A 14,398-nucleotide genomic window follows, 5' to 3' on the forward strand; every position below is an offset into this window, starting at 1 on the left:
CGAGATCCGGCTCGTGAGTTTATCCCAAGGCGGAAAGAAATTGGATTTTCTGTGTTAATTATTTAGCTGTCGAAATCGGTGAGTGCTGAGCAGGGCTTGCCATCGCTCCAGGCTGCCAAGTCTGGCCGTCACAGTCTTGCTGTTAATGATTGTCTAACAATACCAGCAGTGCTTATCCCATGGGGTTGTCCTGAGGGTAACAAAAGGTCAAGTCCTTAGGCAACAGACTTGGGTTCTGTGTGCTTTCTTTCTGCGTAGCCAACATTTTAATTGGTGTTTGTGTGTCATTCGGGTTTCCCTTATTCCGAACAAACCAAACACCTTTGCTTTGATTCACCCATTCAGGAATCAATCAAGTCCTGACATTTTTTTTCTCCTCCTTTTGTTTCCAGGTTCTTATTTAGCCTGTGTGCAGCACAGTTTCCTGTAAACTGAGGATAACAATACTGCCTACTGCATACAGTTTTGCGGAGTAGATGAAATTCTAGTTGATGAAATGTAGTAAACATATTTTGGGGGTACTTACTGCCGCTTTAGGTGCTGTGTGTATAAGTGAACAAAAGTCTTCACCGTTATAGATATTAGTTTTAGAGGGGGGAAATCCACTAATTAGTATGTAGTACATCAGATAAAATCATGTGCAGTAGAAAAATGTAAAGCAGAGTAAGGAGATGGAAAGGGGTAAGGTGAGGTGCTATTTTATATAGGGTGGTCAGGTGGGCCTCTGAGGAAGTGATATTGAACAAAGGCCTAAATGAAGTGAGGAAGTGAATTGTATGAATATTTGGTGGGAAAGTTACCTCGGGTAAAAGCATGTGCAAGTGTAAAGGGCCCAGGCAGGAAAATCTTGCTCTGTTTTATGAAGAGCAAGGGCTTTGGATCACAGCGAGTGAGGAGAAGGGCTGCAAATGAAGTCAGAGATGGTGAGGGCTTTGTCAGAGTGCCTGGGAGGTCATGGTACCAACTTTGGATTTTATTCCAAATGTAAATGGAAGTCATTTGAGTTTGAGGGTAGAATAGTGACATGATCTTAGTTACATTTACAGAAATACTAGCTATTGTGTATGTGTATGATTGTTATTTTCTACTCTTGCTTTGTTCGTTGTAGCCATCCCTTACTGGATGCTTTGTCGAGTGAATTGAAATCTGCAGTACAAAGTTTGTCAGACACTTTTTAAATGCAATATAGTACTTGTCGATCAGGTAATTCTGTAGCTGTATCCAAACAATTTTATATCAGATTACCTTTGAATTCCCAATCCCTGCTCTTCTTGCCTTAAATCCTAAATATTTCCAGTAATGTCTTCCTTTAACACTTTGATCATATAACTTTCCTGCTGAAAAACCACAGTGGTTACCAATGCCTACAAAATCCAGGCATTATATTATCACCTCCTACTAAATTTTATTTCAAACTATTGGTATTGTTAAATAGAAGTCCTGTTAAACATTTTTAGTACACTACATGATGTACTTATGAACCCTCATTCAACTCTTCCCAGATATATGAAAATATCTACAGAATTGGGCAACCCAGTTGAGTAGTTTCCTAATAAAAAAAAAATTAAGCTCTTGCCAGGTGTCTCGGTTGGTTGGAGCATCATCCTGTATACCAGAAGTTTTCAGGTTTGATTGCCAGTCAGGGCACCTACCTAGGTTGCGGGTCAGTCCCTGGTAGTGGCGTGTCTGGGAGGCAACTGATCAGTGTTTCTCTATCACTCGATGTTTTTCTCTCTTTCAAATCAATAAATATATCCTCGGATGAGGATTAAAACAATTTAAAGGCAAATAAAGGAATCTTTGTAATAGATGACAGTGTATGTATTCATTTGACTTCTCAGCAAAGAATAATATGCCGTAAGCTTAAAGGTGATAATAAACTCTGGTTCCATTTCAGATGACAGTGCTTTTGCAAATGAGGATTAAAAGGTCTGTCTATAGAATATGAAAAGACTGGTAGTAAATTAAAGCAGCCCAGACCTGTGGGAAGCAGTATCTTAGAGTCCAGACCCACTATGCTGTCAGAAATATATTTTACACCACACCACACATGAAATATTCCAGCCAAAATAACTGACCCTGAATCTGTTCAAACCTTTAGATGTGCTGGTTTACACAGGAAATAGAAGGACACGTTAAATGACACGAAGGGGACGCAATCTCTGCAAAACCCAGAGTGTGGGAAATGCCGTCAGACAAGGATCCAGTTTCTTCAAATAAGTGCCAAATAAAGAAGAAGGGGGGACTGTTGTAGATTTAAAAGATTTAGGGGGCATTATTTGGATTTTGTTTTGAAGTAACTAAAAAGACATGTACAAGACTGGGAAATTCAACTGAAATTTTTACTTTCCATAGAGAGTCACACTGCAGATTCTATAGATTAAATATGTCTGCAGTTTGCTTTAAAGTGATCCAGTGATCCAGTGAGGCAGAGGAATAAAGTTAATGAAACAAAATTGATCATTTGTTGATAATTATTGAATGGGGTGATGGGTTTATTAAATAGTATGAGATCTAATTTTTACAGATGTTTGAAATCTTCTATAATAAAAATATACATTTACTTACTAAATATACATCGTTTCTGTCTTTCACCTTTTATTTATTTTTAAAATTTTATTTTTAGAGGGGAATAGAGAAAGAGAGGAATAGAAACATCGAGGTAAGAGAGAAACATTGATGGGTTGCCACTCTATGTGCCCAGATCAGGGACTGAACCTGCAACCTAGGCTGTGGCCTCACTAGGAATCAAAACTGCAACCTCTCACTTCATGGGAAAACAACCAGCCACCAGTCAGGGCTGTCTTTCACCTTTTAGATCAATAGAATAATCTTCCTAGCATGCTCAATGATCTCATACGGGGATTATCTTTGTGGAATGTTTGATTGAAAGAACGCCTTCCTTGACTGAATGTGCAACTGAGCTGCAAGAGCTTACTGCTGTTACAGATGTTACTTTCTGATAAAAATAGGACTATCAAAGGAGATTATCTAACTAGGCAGTTTGCCCTCACTGACTAGCTTTGCCAGTTAGGGACCAGTCGGGAAAATTATTGTTATTTTAAAAGAAAATTTAATATAAGGACAAACAGGGATCGTTAAACAGGGATTGGAGAACTACTATAACCAAGAAAGGATACTACCCTGACTGGTGTGGCTCTGTGGATTGAGTGTTCTGCAAACTGCAGGGTCACTGGCTCAATTCTCAGTCAGGGTGTGTGTCTGGGTTGTGGGCCAAGTCCCTGGATGGGGGTATTCATGATGGATGTTTCAAGCAACCAATCAATGTTTCTCTCACGCATCAGTGTTTCTCTCCCCACTTCCCCTCTCTCTAGAAGTAAATAAACAAAATCTTTAAAAATAAAAGCAAAAAGAGGATACTGAGCTAAGAAAGTAGTAATACCTGCAAGAAGTAGGTACCACCTCATGTTCCCAAGACCATCGGTAGGTTCAATGATTTGCTAAGAGGACTCTCAGGACTCAACCAATAGTTTTACTCAGCTATGATTTTTAAAAAGATTTTATTTATTTTTAGAGAGAGGGGAAGGGAGGGAGAAAGGGAGGGAAACAGTGACTGGTTGCCTCTAGCAAGCTCCCAACTGGGGACCTGCGCCTTACCTCAGGCATGTGCCCTGGCTGGGAATTGAACTGGTAACTTTTCAGTTCACAGGCTAGTGCTCAATCCACTGAGCCACACCAGCCAGGGCAGCTATGATTTTTTTATAGTGAGAAGATACACAGCAAAATCAGTAAAGGGAAAAGGAATATATGGGATGTCTGGGGGAACTGGGTACAAACTTCAAGGATCCTTTCCCTGGGAAGTCCTAGAATCACACAGGACATGCTTAATTCTGACAAGTACTGATGTGTGACATGTTGCCAACATTAGAGATTCTATGCCCAGAATTTTGGGGGTGCTGATCAGGTACACTCATAAGGAAAGCTGATATTCAGCATAAACCATATTGCTTGCACAGTTTAGCCACAGTGAGACAATCTTACTGGTTGAGGTGGTGGGGACCCTCCTGAAATCCAAGTTCCCAGATGCCAGCCAAGAACCCACCTTGTAAGCAGGTCTTTCAAAGAATAGCAGGTAGGCCTGGCTCCTTTCTGCACACTCCCCTGGCACTGGGGAAACAAGTTGGAATTATTAGAATTTACAAATGTGGTGGAGGGGGGGTCCCAAAATGCTGAAGCCACGGGGAGGAGTGAACTGCTTGGTTGCTGCTAGTGCCCAAGAAGTATGAAGGAGACACCCCACACACTCTCAAACCCCACGAGCTAGATTCAAGATATCTGAGGCAGAAGCAGTGATTAATGATGGTTCACCTGAGGTGGTATAATGAGGCCTTTGGGTGCAGTCCTTCAGCACATTTACTAAGACCCAAAGAAACAGGTTTAGGAATGTCAAAACACTCCCACAAACTGGAGAGCAACAGAGCCAGCAGGTAAACCCTTGTTTTGTGACTTCGAATGCTCTTTTCTATTATAAGACTTTTTGAAAGATGTAGCGGTAATCTTGTTATAATAAAATATGAGCTTTTTTAAAAAATAGATCAATTAAAGAGAGTCAAACTAGAAATTCGAGCAAGTGGTTCAAACTAGAAATTTGAACAAAACAATTGTCTATCTAGGGAGGACTGCAAAGGGTGATGCCTTCATCTAGGGGTTTTCAGCTTTCCAGATCCAGAAATTACGAGTTTAGGGCATTAAGAGTTTATTTTAAAAAGTGGATTTTTCCTGGTTATGTGACCAGCCTCTTATCAAAGCCTAGAATTCCTCATTTGCTACTCCCTGCCGCATATTGTGGCATCCAGCCAAACAGCTGCTTGTCCATCTTCTACAGACACCCTGGGGTTTGTTGACTATACTGGCCTCTTTCCCTGGAGGATCCTCCCTCCTATTCGCACCCCTGTCTCCACTACTCCCTTTCCTTGGCTGACTCCTCATCCTATAGGTCTGACCCAGTGTCACCCGACCCAGGAAATCTCACCTTAGGAATCAGCTACAGTGGTAGATAGCATGGTTTGAGATCTCTGTACAGCCTTCCTGAAGTAATGCAGACGTGTCTCTAACTACTCTAACCACTTTGGATATCATTGTTTCTATGTCTTTCTCCCAGCACTGTACTGTAAAGCAGCTGAACTACTGGCGTTTCTGTGGTATTTCTATAATATATGAAGATAATAGGCAAAATATTTTATATTAGGATTACCATTTTAAAAAATCTGATACATTTCTATTCTTTTCTCTTTTTGGTGTGAAACATTTCTTTAATAAGTTCATATACAATGTGGGTTTCAGATTCTGTGTCACCCACAAGTACTACATTTCGTTGAGATGCTCTTAAAAGTGCTTTTGTTCTGTTGACATTTGGGATGTAGTTGGTTTAGGCCAGGCCACCTGCCCTCATTTAAAGCTGTCAGTCACTCTCTTCACTGTTGCCTCACCTCATGTAAATTAAGCCCATTTCCCTTTCACTCATATTTTTTCCCTTTTAGTTCTGGGGTTATTTTTCTTAAAAGAAAAGAAAGAAGCCCTGGCTGGTGTAGCTCAGTGGATTGAGCGCGGGCCTGCGAACCAGACAATCGCGGTTCGATTCCTGGGTTGTAGGCCAGTTCCCAGCGGGGGACTCATGAGAGGCAACCATACATTGATATTTCTCTCCTTCTCTCCTTCCCTTCCCCTCTGAAGATAAATAAATAAAATCTTAAAAGAAAAGAAAAGAAAAGAAAGAAACAAAAGAATTGGGGAAAAATTCTTTGTCTTCTGTTATATTGAACACTTCTGTCACTTTGTCTTCTGTTATATTGAACTATCTACTTCAAGCAATGGAAATAGTTTCATTATTCTTGCTCCAAACAAAAGACTTTTTATTTTCTTTAGCATTTTGTTATAAGCCTCAGCTCATTGAGTTTAGCCTTTCTTACACTATTCTGATAGATTTCTGCCACTTTTAAATTTCCTCCACTCAAGAAAATTTTATTTTAGCCTTTTCTTAGGTTATTAAGTTTACAATCTGCTAAACATTTTACCCAAATGTGGGAAAACTGTCTTAAAATGCAAAGCACAATAAAATAGTTACATGAAAAAACACCAGCAGAGATGTGAGCAGTGAGACGGACCCCCCCGCAGGCCCCAGTGGCAGACTGCACAGGCCCCAGCAGCGAACCCAGTGAGGGTGCGAGACAGGCTGACCAAGGTTGCACATTCGCACACACATCTAACTCAGCAAAGGAGTGAGCAGTGAGATGGACCATGCACTCTGGTGGCAGGAGGAGGCAGAGGGGACCACCATTGATTTCCTTTGACACCGCCCCCACATACAGGCTTACAACCCAGAGACTGAGTTGCCCTGCCCTGGTGAACACCTAGGGCTCCGCTCCTCATATGTAACAGGCATGAATAGTCCAAAATATGGCTCAAGAAGAACCTAAAGCCCCAGAGCTGATAACTCTAAGCGACCAAAAAATTGCCAGCCTCTCAGAAGCACAATTCAAGACACTATTTATCAGGATGCTCACAAAACTGGTTGATTATAGTCACAAATTAGAGGAACATATGAAGGCTAAACTAATTGAAATGAAGGGAAATGCACAGGAAACCAATAGTGATGGAAAGGAAACTGGGACTCAAATCAATGGAATGGACCAGAAGGAAGAAAGAAACATCCAGCCAGAAAAGGATAAAGAAACAAGAATTCAAAAAAATGAGGAGAGGCTTAGGAACCTCCAGGACATCTTTAAACGTTCCAACATCCGGATTATAGGGGTACCAGAAGGGGAAGAGGAAGAGCAACAAGTGGAAAAGTTGTTTGAACAAATAATAAAGGAGAACTTCCCCAGTCTGGCAAAGGAAATAGACTTCCAGGAAATCCAGGAAGCTCAGAGAGTCCCAAAGAAGTTGGACCCAAGAAGGAACACCACACCAAGGCACATCATAATTACATTGCCCAAGATTAAAATGAAGGAGAGAATCCTAGAAGCAGCAAGGGATAAGGGGACAGTCACCTACAAAGGCGTTCCCATCAGACTGTCAGTGGATTTCTCAAAAGAGACCTTACAGGCAAGAAGGGACTGGAAAGAAGTATTCCAAGTTATGAAACCCAAAGACGTACCTCCAAGATTGCTCTATCCAGCAAAGCTTTCATTTAGAATGGAAGGACAGATAAAGTGCTTCTCAGATAAGATCAAATTCAAGGAGTTCATCATCACTAAGCCCTTATTATATGAAATGTTAAAGGGACTTATCTAAGAAAAAAGAAGATGAAAAATATGAACAGTGAAAGGACAGCAAACTCACAGTTATTAACAACCACACCTAAAACAAAAGCAAACCAAGAGGACAGCTAGATCAGGAGCTGAACCATAGAAATGAAGAACACATGGAAGGTTAGCAACAGGGGAGTGGGAGGAGGAGAAGTGGGGAGAAGGTACAGAAAATAGCATGGACAGTAGGTAGAAAATAGGGGGAGGGCAAGAATAGTGGGGGAAATATAGAATCTAAAGAACTTGAGACACGTGGTTATAAACTAAGGGGGGAGAATGGTGGGGAAGGGAGTGTGCGGGGGGAAGGGAATGAAGGGGGGAATAGAACAACTGTAATGGTATAATCAATAAAATATATTTAAAAAATCTAATTATATGACTTGGTTTATTCTTTGGCTGCATTCTTATAAACAATATAATATAATTTAAACATATTAACATATTTCAGCTTTCTTATGTTTTTTTCTAAACAGGTTTTATTACACAGAGGGGATAGGGCTCAGTCCTTCTTGGCTGCTGCCTTCCTCAAGGCTGCAAGGGCATTACTCAGTTCCTCTCTCTTCCTCTTGGTACGGATGTGTGTCCCCACTTTTTTCTTGATGAATTTCAGGGCCCTCTTGTCCTTAAAGATTTTGAGCAGCTCCGTGGCTCTTAGGGGTCAAAGCCACATACCTCTCAGATCATATCCCACACACACGGGTGGCAGCTATGCCTCGGCTTGCTCACGTTCTTTATCACTTGGTAGCCCTTGATGAGGCCCACGGCCATGGGGTACTGAAGAGCTGTGCCTGCTGTGCAGCTGCAGTGAAATGGCTATTTTAGCTTTCTTATGTAGAAGCCCATTTTCTACTCTTGGGAAAATAGAACATGGTCTGCATTCAGAGAATGTTTTACTGCCTGATTACATTTCTTGATTTCACGTTCTTAAAAAAATATTTTATTTATTTATTTTTAGAGAGGGGAAAGGGAGGAGAAAGAGTGGGAGAGAAACATCAATGTATGGTTGCCTCTCATGAGTTCCCTGCTGGGAACTGGCCTCCAACCCAGGCATGTGCCCTGACTGGGAATCGAACCGGCGACCCTTTGCTTCACAGGCCTGTTCTCAATCCACTGAGCTACACCAGCCAGGGCTTAGTTTCACATTTAAGACTTTAATTTATAAAAAGTAAATTTTGTGGTCTTCAATTTAGGAATGGATAAATGCAGAAACATCATGTTGGGGAAGATAAAGAGATCCCATACTAAAAAACAAATCAAAACACAACTAGTTGTACAGCTTTAGAGAACTTAATAAATAGTAAATCAACATTTAAGTCCGTCTACTTTGGTGTCTGAATAAAAAGTATGTATCAGTGTTACTATGTAGATGACTGCTAATTAGGAATATGGAGAATTTTCAAAGTTGCTATGTGCCCTTTGTCTGTGTCTTTGGTACACTGAGTTTATGGTGATTGCCCTCTCCTCAACAGGATATTTTTTTCCTGTATGATTCCAATCTCTGTATTACTGAGTCCCAGAGAACTCAAATTTTGGGCTGAGCATGCCTTCCTCCCACACCAGAGATAGATCATGATATGCTCTCGGTTTTACAAGCATCTTCAAAAGATAAAAAAAACCTATAAAACATAAATGTGATGTTTAGTCTGACGGGTGCTCAGGGCAAGATCTCTTTACTTCAAACTGTCAATGTAGTCTTATGATACATGGACGGACAACACAGTCATGCAATAGCATCTCCCTTCTGCACTTCACGGCATATTGCTCATTCCCCAGCATTTACTCAGTGCACCCGTAGATTGCCAGTTTGGTGTAAAAGGATATAACTCAGGAATGGACAGAAGAAATGTGTAGGGCAAGGTATCTGGGGAGGGGTTTGGAAATGCTGTGTTCTCTGAGTGTGCCACACCCCAATTTCTATGTGTTCGCCAGCCCAGGAGCCCCTGATTTATTTTTCTTATGTAGGCCTTCTTTCATCTTTTTTCCTTTTTATTACGTCTGATTTTTATCAGGAAGCTTCTTATTTATTTATATTCACATCTTTATGCTTGAACTCTTTCCTTCCTTTTTTGGAATAGTTCTTGATTTTTTAGTATGTAATTTTTGCCAACACCCATCTTAAACAGTCTTCTCATTAAGAATCTCTGGTGTAAAAATGGCATAGTGTACATACTGAATGCATTTGTTTATGTATAACATTAATCAGTGAGTACCTAAAACACTCAATCTTTCAGGAATGAAACAGGTGAGGAAAAAGTTTACTTTTTATTTTACATCTTTTTTGAGGGGTACTATTTGAATAGTTTGTAATGTACATTGTTTTTTGGTACCAAAACTAAATTATTCATGACATTGGATTTAGCAGTCATTTCCTGGATGTGACCAAATGCACAAACAACAAAAGAAAAAATAGATAAATTGGACTTAAACTGTGTATGTATCAAAGGACACTGTCAACAGAGTGAAAGTTAGCCCACAGTGAACTAGAAAAAGCTCAGTTTCCCACTTCTCCTTTACTACTCACACAGAACACTTCACTGATGCCGGGTACTGTATGTGGAAGTTTTCCTCTGCACCCAGCAGTCTTCTGTGACACCAGTTGGGTGTTCTGCAGTTTAACTCAATTCTGACACTGTCTACCTGGAGATAACATCAGATACCACAGGTTAAGGCAGGGGTGTCAAACTCATTTTCACTGGGGGCCACATCAGCCTTGAGGTTGCCTTCAAAGGGCTGAATGTGATTTCAACTCCTAGTTTGATACCCCTGGAAAAGGGCTCAGTCCCACAAGGCTGCTCACCCCCTACTTCAGACTGCTAAACGCAAGTAGTAGGTCTCTAGGTTACCACATCTTCTGTCTGATATGACTGTAAATGAGTGCTTCTCATGACCCCCTGCTCAGGTTTGATTACTTTTCTTTTAAAGATTTTATTTATTTATTTTTTGAGAGAGGGGAATGGAGGGAGGAAGAGAGGGAGAGAAATATCAATGTGTGGTTGCTGCTTGCATGCTCCCCACGGGGGACCCAGCCCACAGCCCAGGCATGTGCCCTGACAGGGAATGAAACCAATGACCCTTTGGTTCGCAGCCCGGGCTCAATCCACCGAGCTACACCAGCCAGGGCTTGATTACTTTTCTAGTGTGGCTCACAGAACTCAGGGAAACACATTTTCCAGTTTATTAAAGTATATGATAAAGAATACAGATGAACAGCCAGATGGAGAAACACATAGGGTGAGGTCTAGGAACATTCCAAGCACAGGAGCTTCTGTCCCCATAGAATCGATGCATGTCACCCTCCTGGTGTGGGTGTGTTTGCCGGCCTGGAACCTCTGCAAACCCCATAGTATTGGGGTTTTATGGAGGCTTCCTTACACAGGCATGATCATTTACTAACTCCATTTCCAGCCTCTATCTCTTATTCGGAGAAGGGGGCAGTGCCAGGGCTGAGAATGCCAAGCTTCTCTCTCTGATTTGGTCTTTCTGGTGAGCAGCCGCCATTGAGGAGCCACCCAGGAGCCCATGCAGTCACTTCCATAGAACCAGAGACCTGCTAGTGCTTTCACATACAGGAATTCACAAGGGTTTTGAGTCCTATGTCAGGGACAGGCTCAGAGACCAAATATTAGAACAAGGGACGCTCCCAGTGCTCTGATCACTGAGGGCATTTCAAGGGTTTTAGGGGCTTCGATAGGGACCAGGGGCAGAGACATTATATTTTATGACCTCACACATAGAATGGGAAAAATACTTGCAAATCATAGTATCTGAAAAGGGATTAAATGCCCAGAATAAATAAGAACTGTTAACAACAACAAAACCCAACTTAGAAAATGGACGAATGACTTAAACAGACATTTCCCTAAAGAAGAAATACAAATGGCCAATAAGCACATGAAAAGACACTCAATATTCTTAGCCAACATGGAAATGCAAGTCAAAACTACAATGAAATACCACTTTACATCTACTAGGATAGCTACTTAAAAAAAATCAGAAAATAAATGTTGGTAAAGTAGTGGAGAACTGGATTCCTCATACATTGGTGCAGGAATGTAAAGTGGTATAGCCACTCTGGAATACAGTTTGGTGGCTCCTGAAAAAGTTAAACATAGAATTATCATGAGTCAGCAGTTCAACTCATATACACACATATATATATACATACATGCACATATACACACACACGCAAGAATTGAAAACAAAGACTCAAAGAAGTATTTGTACATCAGTGTTCACTGCAGCATTATTCAGGACAGCCAAAAGGTGAAAAGAATCCAAGTGTCCATCAATGGAAGAATGAATAAACAAAATGTGCTATACACACACAATATTATTCAGCCTTAAAAGGGAATGAAGTTCTTATCATATATGCTACCACATGGATGAACCTTGAAAATATTATGCTAAGTGAAATGAGCCAGACACAAAAGGACAAATGTATGATTTTTTATATATGAAATATCTTGAAAAGGAAAATTCATAGACAGAGGGTTAGACATTAGCAGAAGCTTTAGGGGAGGACGAATGGGAAATTGTTCCTTGGTAGTTATAATTTCTGCTTGGTGTGATAAAAAGTTTGGATACAAATATTTGGGAGAGTTGCACCACAATTTGAATGTACTTAAGGTTACTGAAGTGTATATTGAAGAATGGTTAAAATGGCATATTTTATGCCATTTTAGATAAGCATACCTTGGAGATATTGTAGGTTTGGTTATAGGCTACTGTAATTAAGTACCACAATAAAGTGAGTTGTGATCTCTTTTTGTGTACTTTACAAAAAAAGATGGAAGCCCATGGGCCAGAGTTTACTCTCCCTTGCTATAGGAAATTTTGACCTGAGTGCCTACTTAACCCTGCTTTCTCCACCCACCTAAGGATTCCTGGAACCATTTCTGTTGACAGACTAAAAGCAAGATATCCCTGCTTGTTATTCTTGCTCACTTTCTAAGTTAAAAGCCCTTTTAAAAATCATCCTCTTTATTTTCAGCTCATTACCTCCCCATTATAATAATATCCTCATTATTCTACAGCTCAGTATCTCCTCTGATTTCTCCCCTTTAGCCTTTACTTTTTGTGTTCTAGAAGTTCTAATTTGTGATTCATAAAATTCCCTACTCCTCAATACATCTTTTACTATAAGTATTTTTCTAAGATTTTATTTGTTTATTTTTAGAGAGGGGGAAGGGAGGGAGAAAGAGAGGAAGAGAAACATCAATGTGTAGTTGCCCCTCACGTGGTCCCCACTGGGGAACCTGGCCTGCAACCCAGGCATGTGCCCTGACTGGGAATCTAACCAGCAACCCTTTGATTTACAGGCTGGCACTCAGTCCACTGAGCCACATCAGCCAGGGTATCATAAGCATTTTTGCTTTCATTTCTTTTATATTTCTGTTAGGGTATTGTATTGATGTTTCTCAAAATATCTGTGATCAGCACAACTGGTATAGCTCAGTGGGTTGTCCCACAAACCTAAAAGTCTCCGTGATTCCCGGTCAGGGCACATACCTGGGTTGTGAGCCAGGTCTCTGGATGGGGGTGTGCAAGAGTCAACCACTTGATATTTCTTTCTCTCCTGCATTGATATTTCTCTCCTTCTCCTTCCCTTCTACCTCTGAAAAAAATAAAATCTTTAAAAAATATCTGTAGTTGGACCATAGTCTCTGAAATAAAAATTATTTTTCAGCAGAGCCACAGGTATTGTAGCCTATAGGGTTGAAAACAATTGCCTTGGCTGAGTCTTGGCTCCCTTATGAAGCTCTTCTGTGCTGATCATTTCTTTCTCACCAATAGGCACATTTTATCTAAAAGTGGAGGTGGGTGGTGGTGTGTGACAGACACATACTTATGAACATTTATATACATTTATTTCTTCTTCTCACCATGGAATACTGGAATACATGGAATCTGTAGCTGAATACCAGAATTCAGCTACAGATGAGAAATGCGGCTTTAATATGCAGCATTTCTAAATGTATGGAGGTTACTGTAAAGAAAGTATCAGCTCACCCTCACTGGTGTGTCCTAGTTAGTTGAGTGTTGTCCTGCAAAGTGAAAGGTCGCCAGTTCAATTAGTGGTCAGGGTGCATGTCTAGGTTGTGGGTTTGGTCACCTATTGGGGCATATGCAAGAGGCAATTGACTGATGTTTCTCTCCCTTTCCCCCTCCTTTTCCCTCTCTCTAATAAATATTTTTTTAGGGAATTTTTTTTATTTATCTTTAGAGGGGAAGGAGAGAGGGAGAGAAACATCAATGTATGGTTGCCTTTCGTGCGTCCCCTGCTGGGAGTTGGCCTGCAGAGAACCAGCCTGCAACCCAGGCATGTGCCCTGACTGGGAATCGAACCGCGATCCTCTGGTTCGCAGGCTCGTACTCAATCCACTGAGCTACGCCAGCCAGGGCTCTAATAAATATTTTTTAAAAAAGAATTATCAGCTCTTGGGCTCCACCTCAAACCTACTGGAGTTTGGGTTCACAACCTCCACTTTTAAGAAGCTCCTCAGGGGACTTTAGCACTCTTAAAGTTTGAGAATTACTGCATTGGTGGGAAAGAAAGATTTCAGAACTGAGAGCGAGTTCCTGTACCGTCCCCTCCTCCACCCTTGCCAACTTCCACACATGAGACTCCTACAGAGACATAACCATTGATAAATTGCCATGAAGAAAAAAAGGGGACTATAAAAATTATTTTTGATTAACTACCATTCCAACAAAGAAAAAGTTTTTGGAGAATTTTTGGGAGGGACATTTGCCAACCTATGTATTAGCTATATACTACCCGTGTGCTTCAAGTTCAAGAGACCAGGACAGTTGTGTACATCACTCCTTACCACTGCTTTTAGACCATTATTTTTTAAAAGATTTTATTTATTTTTAGAGAGGGGGGGAGGGAGGGAGAAAGGGGGAGCGAAACATTGATGTGCGGTTGCCTCTCAAGCGCCTCCTACTGGGGACCTGGCCTGCAAGCCCTGGCTGGTGTGGCTGGTGTGGCTGGGTGGATTGGGTGCTGGCCTGTGAACCAAAGAGTTGCTTGTTTGATTTCCAGTTAGGGCAGATCATTATTTACTCATCCGTTTGTGAAAACCCAAACTTCGGTGAGGCTCATAGCCTCAGGGAGAGGGCCATCCTCT

General features: G+C 41.0%; 1 protein-coding gene and 1 pseudogene across 4 annotated transcripts in view; one reads left to right on the forward strand and one right to left on the reverse strand.

Annotated features, from left to right (window-relative positions):
- Positions 1 to 3: 3 nt before the first annotated feature.
- Positions 4 to 14,398, forward strand: part of SF3B1 (splicing factor 3b subunit 1) — a 61,008-nt gene continuing 46,613 nt past the window's right edge. For all 4 annotated transcript variants that reach the window (XR_005066086.1, XM_037043697.1, XM_037043699.1 and 1 more), the window contains exon 1: positions 4 to 78. The gene's annotated coding sequence lies outside the window, so the exon portion shown is untranslated. The remainder of the gene's footprint in view (positions 79 to 14,398) is intronic.
- Positions 7,743 to 9,025, reverse strand: LOC118985849 (60S ribosomal protein L36-like; annotated as a pseudogene).

The sequence above is a fragment of the Sturnira hondurensis genome, unplaced genomic scaffold (genome assembly GCF_014824575.4).
Source record: "Sturnira hondurensis isolate 20B ecotype Veracruz unplaced genomic scaffold, ASM1482457v3 Scaffold0004136, whole genome shotgun sequence".
In the NCBI taxonomy this organism is placed as follows: domain Eukaryota; kingdom Metazoa; phylum Chordata; class Mammalia; order Chiroptera; family Phyllostomidae; genus Sturnira; species Sturnira hondurensis.